Here is a 13738-nt window from a genome sequence, read left to right as displayed (position 1 = left end):
TCCCGCTCCCAACCCCGGTGCTGCCAGAAAACCTTCCCCTAGCATGGCCTGGCCTCCACACAGGAAATCTGCCTCTGAAGTTCATCAGACTCTTGACTCGACACACTGCTCCTGTGGCGTACTCCTGGACAGCACAGCACCAGCGACGGAGCCAGTGAACTCCAGAGCGACACACACACGTCTCTAGACTACGGACCGGGGTAGCGAGCCGGGCTCTCTGGGGACTACGACTCCTATCATCTTCTGAAGAGGGCTGTGACCAGCAGGTGGGGTACACTCACTTGCCAACACAAGCGGCTAAGCCCATGAGCTCTTTGTTTTATTCATCCAAACTTCAGACCATCTTCTCACCTATGGAGAGATCCCACAGGACTAGGTACCTTCCAATTTGTGCCAGCGAGGCTCACACTACGCAGCTTGCTCACTCTACAAGTCTCCCCTCTATTAAGCACACTGCCAGAGGAGCATGGCCAGCAGATCCAGAGATGTCATCATATTCGGCTTTGGTGAGGCCACATCTGGAGTATTGTGTCCAGTTCTGGGCCCCCCACTACAAAAAGGACGTGGACTCATTGGAGAGGGTCCAGCGGAGGGCAACCAAAATGATTAGGGGGCTGGAGCATATGACGTATGAGGAGAGGCTGAGGGACTTGGGTCTGTTTAGTCTGCAGAAGAGAAGAGTGAGGGGGGATTTGAGAGCAGCCTTCAACTTCCTGAAGGCAGGTTCCAAAGAGGCTGGAGAGAGGCTGTTTTCAGTAGTGACAGAACAAGGAGCAATGGTCTCAAGTTGTGGTGGGAGAGGTCCAGGCTGGATATTAGGAAAAACTTTTTCCCTAGGAGGGTGGTGAAGCACTGGGATGGATTCCCTAGGGAAGTAGTGGAGTCTCTATCCCTAGAGGTGTTTAAGTCTTGGCTTGACAAAGCCCTGGCCAGGTTGATTTAGTTGGAATTGGTCCTGCCTAGAGCAGGGGGCTGGACTTGATGACTCCTGAGGGCTCTTCCAGTTCTATGATTCTATGACGTACACAAGCCTGTAGGCGTCTCACATACAGGCACTGCTTCCGCCAGCCCTGCCAACAAGCTTACTCAAGTCAGAACTGGGCCCGGTTCTATTCCCGACCGAAAAGGGAGTTAGATTAAAGCAAGCTGCAGCAACTGCTCTCCTGTCTCCATGGGTGTAACCCTTTCCAACACACACAAAAAGCTCTCCCCACAAGGTCTTATCAGTCAGAGTCAAACCAAAGCCAGCTTCAAGTTGTGAGGCCAGGAACAAAATGCCACTGTATCAGAGATTTGTACCCATTATGCAGATTATAAACAATACGTTTTAAACAGAAAAATGTCAAACAATGAATGCATTCTTCAACTAGAAACAAGCCACTCGCTAACCCAGGAGACCATTAACGTGGCCAAGAACGTACTGTGTTTTCAAGGGTGTAAGTAGCATTCCAGTTGACAGCTTCCTTACCAGAGAGTGGTGCCAATCAAAATGTAATAGAGTAGATAGAAGAGGAAAACAAGAACTTTATTTTGAGGGAACAGAGACCATTCAGCCAACAGAAAAAATTCTCTCCCCTCAATACTAGAAAGAACTAAAGAAAACGAAAAGGGAAATAACTTCTTCCTTGCATTCAAGACTTTCCTACAGAGGGTCTTCTAGAAAAAAAACTGAGCACTTCTTTGTAACCCTCTTACTAGTGGGGGCAGGGCAATATTGCAAAAGCAATGATGCTCCTTTACTGTAGAGAAGTTATTAAGGAGGAGACAGAATCTGCAATTATACTAAGCTTAGACTGACGGACCAAAAAAACCCTCAGCCAGCCTTTCCCTTCCAGAACACTGTAAGCTTTTGTGAAATAAAATCTGTATCTGCTGTAGAGAAATTAAGTTTTCTTCCCATATACAGCAGGGATTCCACTGTCCCCCTATCGCAGGGGTGGGCAATACTTTTTGGCGGGGGGGGAGGGTACTCCAAGATTTTGGAAAGCGGTCAAGGGCCACACTTGTCTGTGGAGGTGGATGGAGGCTGGGTGCAGAAAGGTGCACGGGGTAAGGGACTGGAGTGCAGGAGACAGTGGGAGGTCTGACAGGGAGTTTGGGTGAAGGAGGGGTTGTGACCTGGGTCAGAGGATTGGGGTGCAGGGTCTGGGAGAGTGTTTGGGTGCAGGAGAGGATTCTGGCCTGGAGGAGGTAGGGTTGCCAGTGTCCGGTTTTGAACCGGACAATCCAGTATTTGAGCTTTCTGTTCGGGAAACAAGTTGAGAAAAGAGAAAAGAGAAAAGAGAACTGGCGGGTGTTTTCTAAATAAGATGTGACGTAGATTGTGATGTTATGTCAAGTGTGTCCGGTATTTTTGTTGAACCATTTGGCAACCCTAGGGGGAGGGGTGCAGGAAGGGGTACAAGGCCTGGGAGGGAGTTGTCACCTGGGGCAAGGGGTGCAGAGGGTTTGGACGGTGATCTGGGGGAGGGAGCTGGGGTGCCAGAGGCAGGCTCTGGCTGGGAGGTGCTTACCTAAGTGTCTCCTGGACAGCACCCCCAAGGCAGGCTGGGCTCCCCCCAGCACTGTCTCCACGGTGCCTCCTGCCAGCTATCAGAGGCAGCGTGGGGTGACAGGGGAGGCTGCTCCAGCAGCAGCCCCTGCCCACGGGGGTCCCAACGGAGAGCTGGGCACCCCTCACAAACAGGGGCTGCAGCCCAGGCTGGCTGTGAAGAGGGGCTGCTGGACTCGGCACGAGCCAGGACCGAGCAGTCCTGGCTCGCGCCGGTCTGGGACGCTGTGCTTCTGCCCGGCGGCTCTTACTCCATTTAAAACGTAGAGCCGAAGCGCAGGTGGCATCCGGAGCCTGCACGAGCCAGGGCTGCTCAGACCTGGCTTAAGCTAGGTTTTGGAGCTCCCCCCACTGCGGCTGCGCAGAGAGGTCCTTATTGACTAATTGTGTCAATTGTATCGACTAGACCAGTGTTTCCCAACCAGGGTTCCACGGAACTCTGGGGTTTCGCAGACCATCGTCTGGGGTTCCGCGAGAAATCATGGAATAAATAAATAAATACATAAATTTTGTCATATATGTCAGCTTACATCGTAACAGCTCTTTGCAAATACATTTTCTTGACAATAATTTAGCAGGAATTGAATTGTTCTCCCTGCTGTCAACTTTTTCTGGCCAAGCAAACGTTTTCATAGGTAGGGGTTCCTCGGGATATGAAAAATTATTTTAGGGGTTCCTCCATGGGAAAAAGGTTGGGAATCACTGGACTACACGATTAGCCAGATAACCACGATTGAACATCCTTCACCGTCACAGCTCAGAGAGAAGAGATGCAACTATGAACCCTTGTGATACGCACCAGAAGTGAATGGTTCCTTCTATTGCTAAAATTCATTATGACCCAGTCTAACCCGCTATACAAAAACCAGACAACAGACTGTGTCACCCAGTGTATGCTGCATCAAATCCATAGCACCTGACTGGGTGCCTCAAGGATTTGCTCTACAGTTCATTGTTTCACAGAGAATACACCACATCTGAAGATAACTTGTCCAGGAGTTCGTTCCCCTGACCAGTAAAGCTGCACCTTAGTTCTAGTCTGAATTTCCTGAACTTCAGCTACCAGGGAGATCAAACTCAGGACAGTCTAAGCGGTATTGACTTGTGTGCCATTAATATGTGAAGAAGCCGTTCAAGATTTTGTTTGATAGGCAGCCTTGGAAGATGGCTTGTGCTTTCTATTAAGTGAACCAACCAAGGATAACTTTTTCCTGCAGGACAAATATTTTTAGGTACCTACTTTTTAAAGTTTGTCACAAACAATAAGCCACTTCAATCTAGTGCTGAGTAGACGTTTTCAGTTACCATGACTAATTTTGCCATTTTCACAAATGACAGCTTCTATGTAAGTATTTACAACTAGTGTACTATGGCTTTCAAATAAGTCAGAGGGCTACTTTTCACCATGAAACTTCTTATGGAATATGAGTGTTTCAGCCTTAGACATCAAAACACCCTAACCTACAATGGCAGATGCCTTTCATTTACCAACTACATTTTGTCTCTAAGGTGCTACAGGACTATTATTTGTTTAAGTTTTTTCAGATGCCTTCCATTCAGTGAAGCATAGTTTGATATCACGCCAGCAAAGAATATGAACTGATGATCAGAGGGTACAGATTCTGGTTTGCTGTAATCCTCTGAAAAAGAGCATTCATATTCCAGAACCAGTAGTATTCCCAGATGTTCCCTTGAGAACTGTTCTTTATGCTTATATCCTGCATGCACAGGAGTAGATACACAGAGCTACCAGCACTAAACCTTTAGTACCTTTCAGTAAATTACAGAGGAATGAAAGCTTGAGTAATTCTAGAGTTGAAGCATTGTGGAAAGCCATTTAAATGCTTAAACGTGGTTAAGCGCTTGGGGCGAGGGCGTCTCGTTTTTAAAGAGTCATGTCACTTCACTTTCTACTGAAAGCAACTAATGAACACTGAATTATATTTACATCACAACACTCTACACAAAAAGGAGCCACAGCAAATGTACGGTGACATCTGATCGGGAGCACAGATGAATTCAGAAAGTACGTTCGCTAGGATCGGATTTGCTTCAGCTAAAGCTACACACTTTGCGTATCAGGGGACAGCATCCGAAGCTGCGACATGCTGGCACAGACACAAGACTACAAAAAAAGCCTCTCTCAAGAGCATGCACAAATTCATACACAAACCAGCAGCATCCTGGGCTATCAGCCAGTGTAGTAAATATACGCTGAAGTTCTATTACTGCCTCACAGAATAAGACGTTCTTACCTTTCCTCCTGTTCCGAGAGAGGTGCAGACCTTCCTTGCTTAGACCCAGGACTAATGGCACCTTCTCCCAGTCCCACGCCCAAAAAGTTAATCTGGAAATCCAGCATTCCTCTTACAATTGCAGTGCTACAAGCAAGTTACAACACTTCCTGCCTGCAAATGAGAACATGCTGACAGACTATACTACAACTTAAAATACTCTTCCTGAGAAACTGCAAAACATTTACCAACAAACTGCACATTTCTCTCCTTAACGCTGACTTCTCCCACTGCCTCTCCAGAATCTTAGAGCACAAGCCGTTCAAAACTGGCCTGCGTAGTTTGTAAGAAATAAAAAAAGACCAGCTACTTTGTTCTTTAAAACCACGCTCTCTGTCCTATGACACTACAGGCAGATCTCACATCAGACGTCATGGACAAAAGGCAAGTGACCATATTTTGTATTACATCAATCTCTGCTGTAGAGTATACACAGAAACACAACCTCAATGAAGGGTGAGGGAGGCAGATTTTATATGCTACTAGAACATTTACCCGGCACTGCTCAGGTCCTTACCTCAAAGTATTTCTTCATTGAATTCATTGCTCTGGCATGGGGCTGGGAAGGAGGGGTGCAGGATGCAGGCTACCTCTGGGAGAGGGGGCAACCCCTGGCCCCTCAAGGCAGCAGCTTGGGGCCAGGTGATAAATGTCTCTCCACGGTGGCAGGCACAGCCGGGGGAGGAGTGCATGTCCCCAGGCTGGGGCAGGTCCAAGTTTATCTGCCCCCCCGAGCAAGGAATGAAGCAAGCTGCGCACTTTACCAGCACTCCCTGACAAAGGGGAGCAGCCAGCAATGTTCCTGAAGGAATCAGGAGGAGGATTTAAGTCCCCACCTTCCCTAAAGGGTGCTTGGGGGATGGGAGTCTCGGGGCTGGATGGGGAACTCAGATTCTGTCTCTTTTCGGGATGGTTTTCTGAGAAGCAATCCCATTCCAGGCACATCCCATCTTCCTGGCACAAGCAAACCCTGACCTTGCTTTCAGTTATATGAGGAAGCTGCATATTAAATTTGGTGGGCCTAGCTCTTACCATTAATGGACAGATGGGTGGACAGACAGACAGACACACTCAAATACATAGTAGATTCCTGTGTAGGGGTTTCATAAAAGCGAAGAGAGATGAACACTCTACATTCTTCAGTCACCTGAAAGTTGCACCCAAATGGAGTAAAGTGTCAGATTTTCATTGCATTTTAGTAATGAAAGTACTTCAACCAGGAAAGTGAATCTTCCGGTCTCGCAGGCAGAGGAGGAGCACAACAGCTGAAGTTGGGAATGGAGCAAAAGAAACACACAAACGGCTTTTGCACGACCTTGGTCTTGCGCTGGCAGTGCCCCCGGGCCTGTTGGAGCTCTCTCACTTGCACTAGCACTAGCTGGAACAAACAGCCACAAAGACCCCGCAGCAATGCATTCGCTAGCAGTTGCAGGGTGGGCACCATAGACTGGAAGATCTGGTTGCCTGAGGAAGTATAGTACTGATGTCCTTCTTCTTGACTAAGGCGGTTCAGGAGATAGCGGTGTTCAACCTGAACTTTTCCGGAGCATACAGGCAAGTAAGAAGTGTGCCACGTATAGAACAAAATAGCCAGTCTAGGCAAAACTACTGAAGAAACTAAATAAGATTGACCTTTTGTTTCATTTTAATTTGCCACCACCACCTGTATTCACGTCACCGCGTACACTACGCTTGCTGTCCTATGCAGGGTCTTCCTTCACAAGGCTTTATCAATAATACAATGCATCCTCCAGGACAGCTAGTTCTTATAAGGTGGTTTTATTCCAGAACTGTAATTCTGGTCTATTTAAACATTTCAATTCACAAATACGCAGCAAGAAAGAAGAAACTGTCTCAGAAGGTCACTAGTCAGTGAACGGTTTTCGCCCTGGTCTTTGCAAGCTAGTCACACTGGATAGCAAGGCTTAGATACTGCAGATCTACCACACGGGCTTTCAAACATTTCTTGATATTGCTCGGTGTCCTTTGCATATTCTCTCTGTACCACTGAAATCTGGGTTCCATCGATTTTTTTTTTTTTGCCTGCTTCCAAGACAAACTCCGAGAACCAGCAACTTCTAGAGATGCTCTAGATAAAGATCAAAGGGGCTACTGAGCACTCAAGTAGCCGCTTTTCCTCCCCTCTCTCCTCCATTACCCTCTTCTCCTCTGGTTATGTGGATCTGATTGTACTGGAGACTGGAGAAGAAATGCACACCAGCACCAGTTCTTGTGCGGGAAAGGTCAGGAGACAGAGGCAGGCCAAAACCGAAAACTGGTTCCAAACTTGGTTGGATGCTCAATAACGCAGCTCTTACTTTAATCCCGCCTGTCCCTAGACCAGCGGTCTCCAACCTTTTTACACCCAAGATCACTTTTTAAGTCTCAGAACAGGCGAAGATCTACTGCCCCGCCCCTTCCTTGAAGCCCCGCCTACATTACCTGAGGAAATCTAATGTAAATGTACTGCGCAGGTGCTCAGTTCAGAGAGGGGAGCTACTCTTAGAGCCCCTGAGATCTACCGGTAGCTCGCGATCTACTGGTTGGTGACCACGGCCCTAGACAGTCCGATTCAGGCTCAGAACAGGATGCTGCCCTTGAAAACGAAGCATTGACAAGGCAAGGAGATTTGCACAGCAGCTCCTATGCCAGTCCCTTCACAGGAAAGCTAAAAGATGTCAGGCCCCAATGCTTTCAGTCTGCACGGGCACAAAGGGGAGCCAATTTTGAACGCTGGATCACTGCACAACATCATGCCTCCATGATCTCTTACCATCTGTAAAGCAGCGAGTAGGGGGCGGCTTTTTAGCGTTAGCTGTACCGTAAGCAGCAGTTACTTCTCCCTCTCTCTGAATCCAGTATTGTCAGTGCTGTGCAATTCCACTCAACCCTCCACCGGCAGGAACGCCAGCGCCAGTCATTCCTCCGTCACACTCGCCGACACAGCCCGGAGCAAGAGCATCTCGGGGAGCCAGTGGAGCAGACAGGCGCGGGAACACTCCCACCGGGGCATGCCTGGTCACATTTGGTTTCTCCTGCCCTTGCGCAACAGGAATCTCACCGCCCACGCAACCTATGACCTCAAGCAGAAAAAAGCCTTTCTGGGAGACTTCCAGAATAGGTCTGAAGTGACAGCAGTCAACTCTGTCAAACCCCTGCTTGAAGCCATTCTCCAAAGCAGGTGGTTCCCTACCCAAAGCAGAGGTGTTTACGCACACTCGCAACCTGCAGAGTGCGCTCCCCCACACGGAGTACTACTGGGGAGCAACGCCATTTGTCAATCAGACAGCACAATCACTCGTACCTGAGCTAGTCAGAACAGACTCCAGTGACACTACACACCAGTCAAACACACACACAGCAGGAGCTCCAATTCTGAATCTCTGAACAGTCCCATTCACACTGATTTCACACAATGTAACTACTTGGACAGCAGTGCCACAGCCTTGCTAGGTGAAGTACATTTTTAGACCGAAGGCAAGGCAGAGAAGTTCAGAGACTTACGCAAGCCAAGGAGCTGAGTCAAGAACCAGGGATTAGAACTGAACTTCCTGGATCCCACAAGGTGCCCAGATACTGTCTAGCAGCAACTGGACAGACTAGCCATACTGGTAAGAGCCAGCCAGACCACCCTAAAGGCGTACAGAAAGCCTCAACAGTTTTACATTAAACACACTGAAGCCAAGTCTGGCCCAGAGAATTAAGTCATCCAGCATTTACCAAACTCAAAGGCTCTGGGGGTTTATTTTTGAGAGGCAAGGGAGAAGCGCTATCGGGCTGCATCTAGACTGGCAAGTTTTAAGACTTGCCAGCTGTCTACACTGGCTGCTTGATTTTGCGCAAAAGCACTGACGTTCTACTGTCTGAAATCAGTGCTTCTTGCGCAAATGCTTTGACATTCCCGTTCGGGCAAAAGCCCTTTTCCGGAAATGTTTTCACCCCACCTCAGAGCCTAGGAGCCCCCACAAAATCTACCCCCACCTGGGCCTCCAGAAGAGTGAATCTTGCCCTGGTGGTGAGACCTGAGTCTCGGTGCATCCCCTTGCAGGGTTGGAGCATGAGGGGAACCCGGGTTGCCTTGAGCTGCATGAGTGAGGCGAGTGTCTTTTCTTCTCCTGTTTGTCAATGGGGGCGGGGGTCAGTGAGGGGTTGGGGGTTTCCCCCATTGGTTCTCCTGTGTGTGTGTGTGTGGCCCCCGACCCAAAACTGGCCCCCGACCCCAGCCTGCCTTCAAGAGAGGAGGTGAAGCTAGTAAGAAGTTAAGCTTGGGGTATTTTTAGCCAAGACCAAACTTCCCCGCAAGGTGCACTTTGCTCTGTAATCAGCGAGCACAGCAATTACAGTAAATCGGTTGCTCCGAAAAAGCACTTCCCTGCGAGAGGGAGGGCGAGCCGAAGGGGGAAGGGTTGCTGAAGTGGACAAAGAGAACAAATGCAAACGGGAGGGATTTAAAGGGACAAGCAGCCAGCCAGGAGGAGGAGGGGAGGACAAGTCTCCCAAACGGTTTCTGTGTAGCATGAAGACCAACAAGAGATACGGGCAGATTTAGGCTCAGCTAGAATTCCTCTCAGCACCATTCATCTTGCTGCTCCGGACTCCCCATCTTCACCGCCACACCCACCGCTGGGTTACCTGGGACGTTATTCGGCTCAGCCACGGCAGGTGAATGCCGAGGGCCTGTCTAGGTGGGGGAAGCGACTGGAACAGCCCCTCCTGAACAGCTCCTTGAGCGGACACACGATTCTAACACAGGCCTCCCATCCATTCCAAAGAGTGTCCCAGGGAGCTAGCCCAGGCCGTTTTCCAGTGAACATGGGTCCTTAAACATTCACACCGTGAATCCAGATCCGGGCCGGAGTCCTCACAGAGAGAGCTCCGCCTTTTGCAAACTAACCCAAATGTTCCTTCTCAAAATAAAGTCTGTAAGTAGCAAAAGTCTTCTTTTCACGTGCACCCAAAATAGTACAATTGTGATCATTTAAAACCAGTCAGAAACCACCAGGAATTACATGGGCTTTTAGTGTGGAAATAGACGGTCCTGCCTGTGACAGGGCGTTGGCCCTGCACTGGTCCTTTAAGGGCAAAACCCCAGCCCTGAGCATCGGCTGAGGCAGTTCTGCTAACGTGGGCCCGGCTGGGGGCTGTAGAAAGAAGGATTGTTGGGGGGGCGGGGGGCTGCCTGCTGCTCTGGACAGAGAGCAGGAGGGACCTGAGTGCCAGGGAAGCAGGAGGCTTCCTGGAGGTAGAGCAGGGCTGGGGAAGGCAGGCAGGGCTGGGGAGGCTCTGGCCAGGCAAGCGCCCAGGCTGCAGGGCCTGAAGCAAGCGCCAAGACTACTAGGGCTGTGGCGAGGCAGCCCTGGTAGACAGGGGCAGCAGGTCCACACCCCTTGGCCAGTGCTGAGTGGCCATGCCAGGCTGCAGTTTGCCCGAGGCAGGGGCTAGATGGAGACTGGCCGTGGGTCACTGAGGCAAGGTGGGTCCAGGTGCACGGGGTGTTCCCTGTTCCCTGGGAGAAGCACTGGGGGTCCCTGGGGAGGGGAGGACCCTGCAGTGTGCAGTAAACAACCCCCCCCAGGAGGGGGTTCAGACACTGGAGTGGGCGCTGCAGGAGGGCTGTGTCCGGACGTGGACGCCGGGGTCCAAAAGGAACCCAGAGAGACACCCACTCGAGGGAGGGGCCAGTGACACAAGCTAATTCCCAGAGCAACCAGATGGAGGCGCCATGCTGGTGAGTCTGCCCCGAGTCACTGTCCTTCGGGTTTCCCCGTACCAGGAGACGGTCTGCCACTCGAACGGCCGCAGCTCAAATCCAGGTACCAGGCCCTGGGGCTTGTACGTCACATTGCACAAATCCCCTTCTCAACGAAGGCAATGAAATACCAGCAGGGACTTGAAAGCGTATCCCTCACCTGAAGTCAGACTTCACGGACTGCGCCTCACACACCTTTGTTCTGCTCACTCCTTTAACCAGAGCTCAGGCACTGAACGGTTTGGTTAATAAGCGACTGCAGAAGTGCTCTGTCAAGTTACCAAGCAGAGCCCACATTGCTGGAACAGCCCTGGCAGGGTTGCTAGTCAGGGAACAGCGTGTAACTCTCAGGGTGACTCATGAGCGCAGCAGGAATGGCAGAGGGATCTGACAATCTCTCTCTCTCCGGATTGCCAGGAGAGCTCTCTCCGAAGATACGGTTAGAGCAGAAATGCCCAGGCAAGTACCGCACACGACGGGAAATGATGCTTCACCTGCCCATCAAGAAGTAGGGCCTTGACCACACCCGTTGGGGGAAGCATTCTTCTAGAGCAGTGATCCCCAACGCAGTGCCCGCAGGCGCCAGAGCGCCCACTGGGGCGTTTATGTGCGCCCACCGAGTGACCAGAGCCGGCCCACGCCATTCTTGTACCCCAGACCCGCGGCACGTGCCCCACTGTTCTACAGTGCCCACTTGTAAAACTGTACAACTTCTAACATAACCCCATCCGCCCCCACGCCTCCGCGCTGGATGTACACCGCCACTACGACAAGGGCAGACGTGGAACGCTCCGTGTCTGTGTGTTATGAACCCTCCTGTTTTATATGGCTAGCCACCAGCCACGTCGCTCTGGTAAGCGCCTGTACCGAGCCTACTGGTTCAGCTGGAGACAAACGGGTCAAGGATAAATCAGGGACCAGAACCAATAGCACTCATGCCTCAGACACCTCGGAGCCATTTCCAACTATTGAGTTCAAGACCAGATCTTCCAGTTTCTACTAAAACTAGTTCTCTCAGGTTTAACCCCTATTGGAAAACACACTCTGGCAAAGGCCTTCTGGCGTGGTTAGCTCCAGGCGGTTTGGTAGCCCACTCTGGATGCTTTCTAAATGCTTCCTGTGAATCAGACCGTCCCGGTTCACAAATCCAAAGCAAGGTCCTTCCCTGCCAGACTGAGTCTCCCAGGCAGCATAGCTCGCCTCACTTTGCTAGGTGGTGAACTGTTATACGCCCCCAGGCCCAGGAAGAACTGCAATCAGGCTACTGCATTTGGCTTCATCAGCCCTAACCCCACCGGACAGATCCTGAAGAGTTACGTCACCAATTACCACTAAGACATTTGCATTAGAAGTCAGGTAATCCGTCGTCATGGAACAGAGAAGCTGGGCTGCTCACTGCCTCTGTGCCATGCGGTTTGCCCTCCAGGACACCGGAGGAGCATTTCCTGGGTAGTGTGCAGCTGACCGTGTGTGGGCTCTGCTGCTCTGCCATGACATCTCCAGGAAATTTTGTATTTGAATATTAACTCTCCAGCTCCCCTTCCCCACACAGTCCCGGGACCTGCATGGACTAAAAACCAATGCCACCGTGCCCTGGACAGTCGGGTTGTCACACGCCCAAGGACTCCCGCCGCAAGGAGAAAGGAACATTTTGGGAATGCTTTCTGCCAGGGACTCAGCTCCCCCACAGGTGTAGGCCTGCCTCAGTTGGGTACCAGTGTCGGCGAATCTGAAGACCAGGCCAGAGCAGTAACAGCGCACAAGGGAGGATTCTATCAATCATTTCCTGATCCAACACCACTGAGGGTTTCTGGGGGCTCTCAGGAAAATAAGTGAACATAACTCAGAAGTCTTCTTTTTTTTCCTTTGTCTGAGCCTGCAAACCTCTCGGGCGGCATCTCCACAGCTTCCCCTGAATCTGAGGTGTTTAATCGCACTGCACTTTCCTTTTCTGCTCTCTAGAGCATGCACTTCCCTGAAGTCATCTTTTTATAGCGTGGACTATCCATGCTATTTGAAAATCCATCTTATTATTTTAATCTCCTTAGAATATTTCTCCAGCGCGAGGAACATGCTATTTATTAGCTCACGCCGCCACTCGCCTCCTCCCCAATCTTCCTAACATACTCTGATGCCGAAAGAGGTCTGGTTTTTACAGGGTTATCTCTACCTCCAAGTCTCCACTAGCATTTTTTGGCACAAATAATTTACCTAGCTGTAATTATTAGTGACAAACCCTAGGTGAGTTTTGGGTTGATTTCAGCACACTACACTGAGGGAAGAGCTACATGGAACTTGTTCCGTTAGGATCACACAGTAAGTTAGCTCTCTCAGTACTACAAACACATTTCTTTTTGTCGTGTAGGCAAAGACTTAGTTGCAATCAAACCAGAGCCCCCTCTTAGAAGATTTGCTACTCGGTAAGTTTCATATTTCATGAAGATTTCCTCATTGCTTAACTACGACATACATAGAATCACAGAATACTAGGACTGGAAGGGACCTCGAGAGGTCATCGAGTCCAGTCCCCTGCCCTCATGGCAGGACCAAATACTGGCTAGACCATCCCTGATAGACATTTATCTAACCTGCTCTTAAATATCTCCAGAGATGGGGATTCCACAACCTCCCTGGGCAATTTATTCCAGTGTTTGGCCACCCTGACAGTTAGGAACTTTTTCCTAATGTCCAGCCTAAACCTCCCTTGCTGCAGTTTAAGCTCATTGCTTCTTGTTCTATCCCCAGAGGCCAAGATGAACAAGTTTTCTCCCTCCTCCTTATGACACCCTTTTAGATACCTGAAAACGGCTCTCATGTCCCCCCTCGAGCTTCTCTTTTCTAAACTAAACAAACCCAATTCCTTCAGCCTTCCCTCATAGGTCATGTTCTCTAGACCTTTCATCATTCTCGTTGCTCTTCTCTGGACCCGCTCCAGTTTCTCCACATCTTTCCTGAAATGTGGTGCCCAGAACTGGACACAATACTCTAACTGAGGCCTAACCAGCGCAGAGTAGAACGGAAGAATGACTTCTCGTGTCTTGCTCACAACACTCCTGTTAATGCTTCATTACGTTTCATCATTACTAAACTAGCTTTCTAGCTAAGAAATTAAGAACACAACCCTATTTTGACTGGAAGAACACA

General features: G+C 50.0%; 1 protein-coding gene across 5 annotated transcripts in view; it reads right to left on the bottom strand.

Annotated features, from left to right (window-relative positions):
• The window catches only part of PLS3 (plastin 3), an 82300-nt gene that overhangs the window by 47133 nt on the left and 21429 nt on the right, over positions 1-13738 (bottom strand). Inside the window, exon 1 of one of the 5 annotated variants that reach the window (XM_075941182.2) lies at positions 7619-7641. The exons of 2 other annotated variants lie outside the window; for them this stretch is intronic. The gene's annotated coding sequence lies outside the window, so the exon portion shown is untranslated. Of the gene's footprint in view, positions 1-4806; positions 4963-5362; positions 5602-7618; positions 7642-13738 lie in introns of those variants that run through there. 2 more of the 5 variants (XM_075941181.2, XM_075941180.2) reach the window with 2 other exon arrangements.

Source organism: Pelodiscus sinensis, chromosome 13 (genome assembly GCF_052426305.1).
Source record: "Pelodiscus sinensis isolate ZL-2025 chromosome 13, ASM5242630v1, whole genome shotgun sequence".
Classification (NCBI taxonomy): domain Eukaryota; kingdom Metazoa; phylum Chordata; order Testudines; family Trionychidae; genus Pelodiscus; species Pelodiscus sinensis.
The sequence above is the reverse complement of the archived record's forward strand: the minus strand, read 5'-3'. Positions and strand labels throughout refer to the sequence as shown.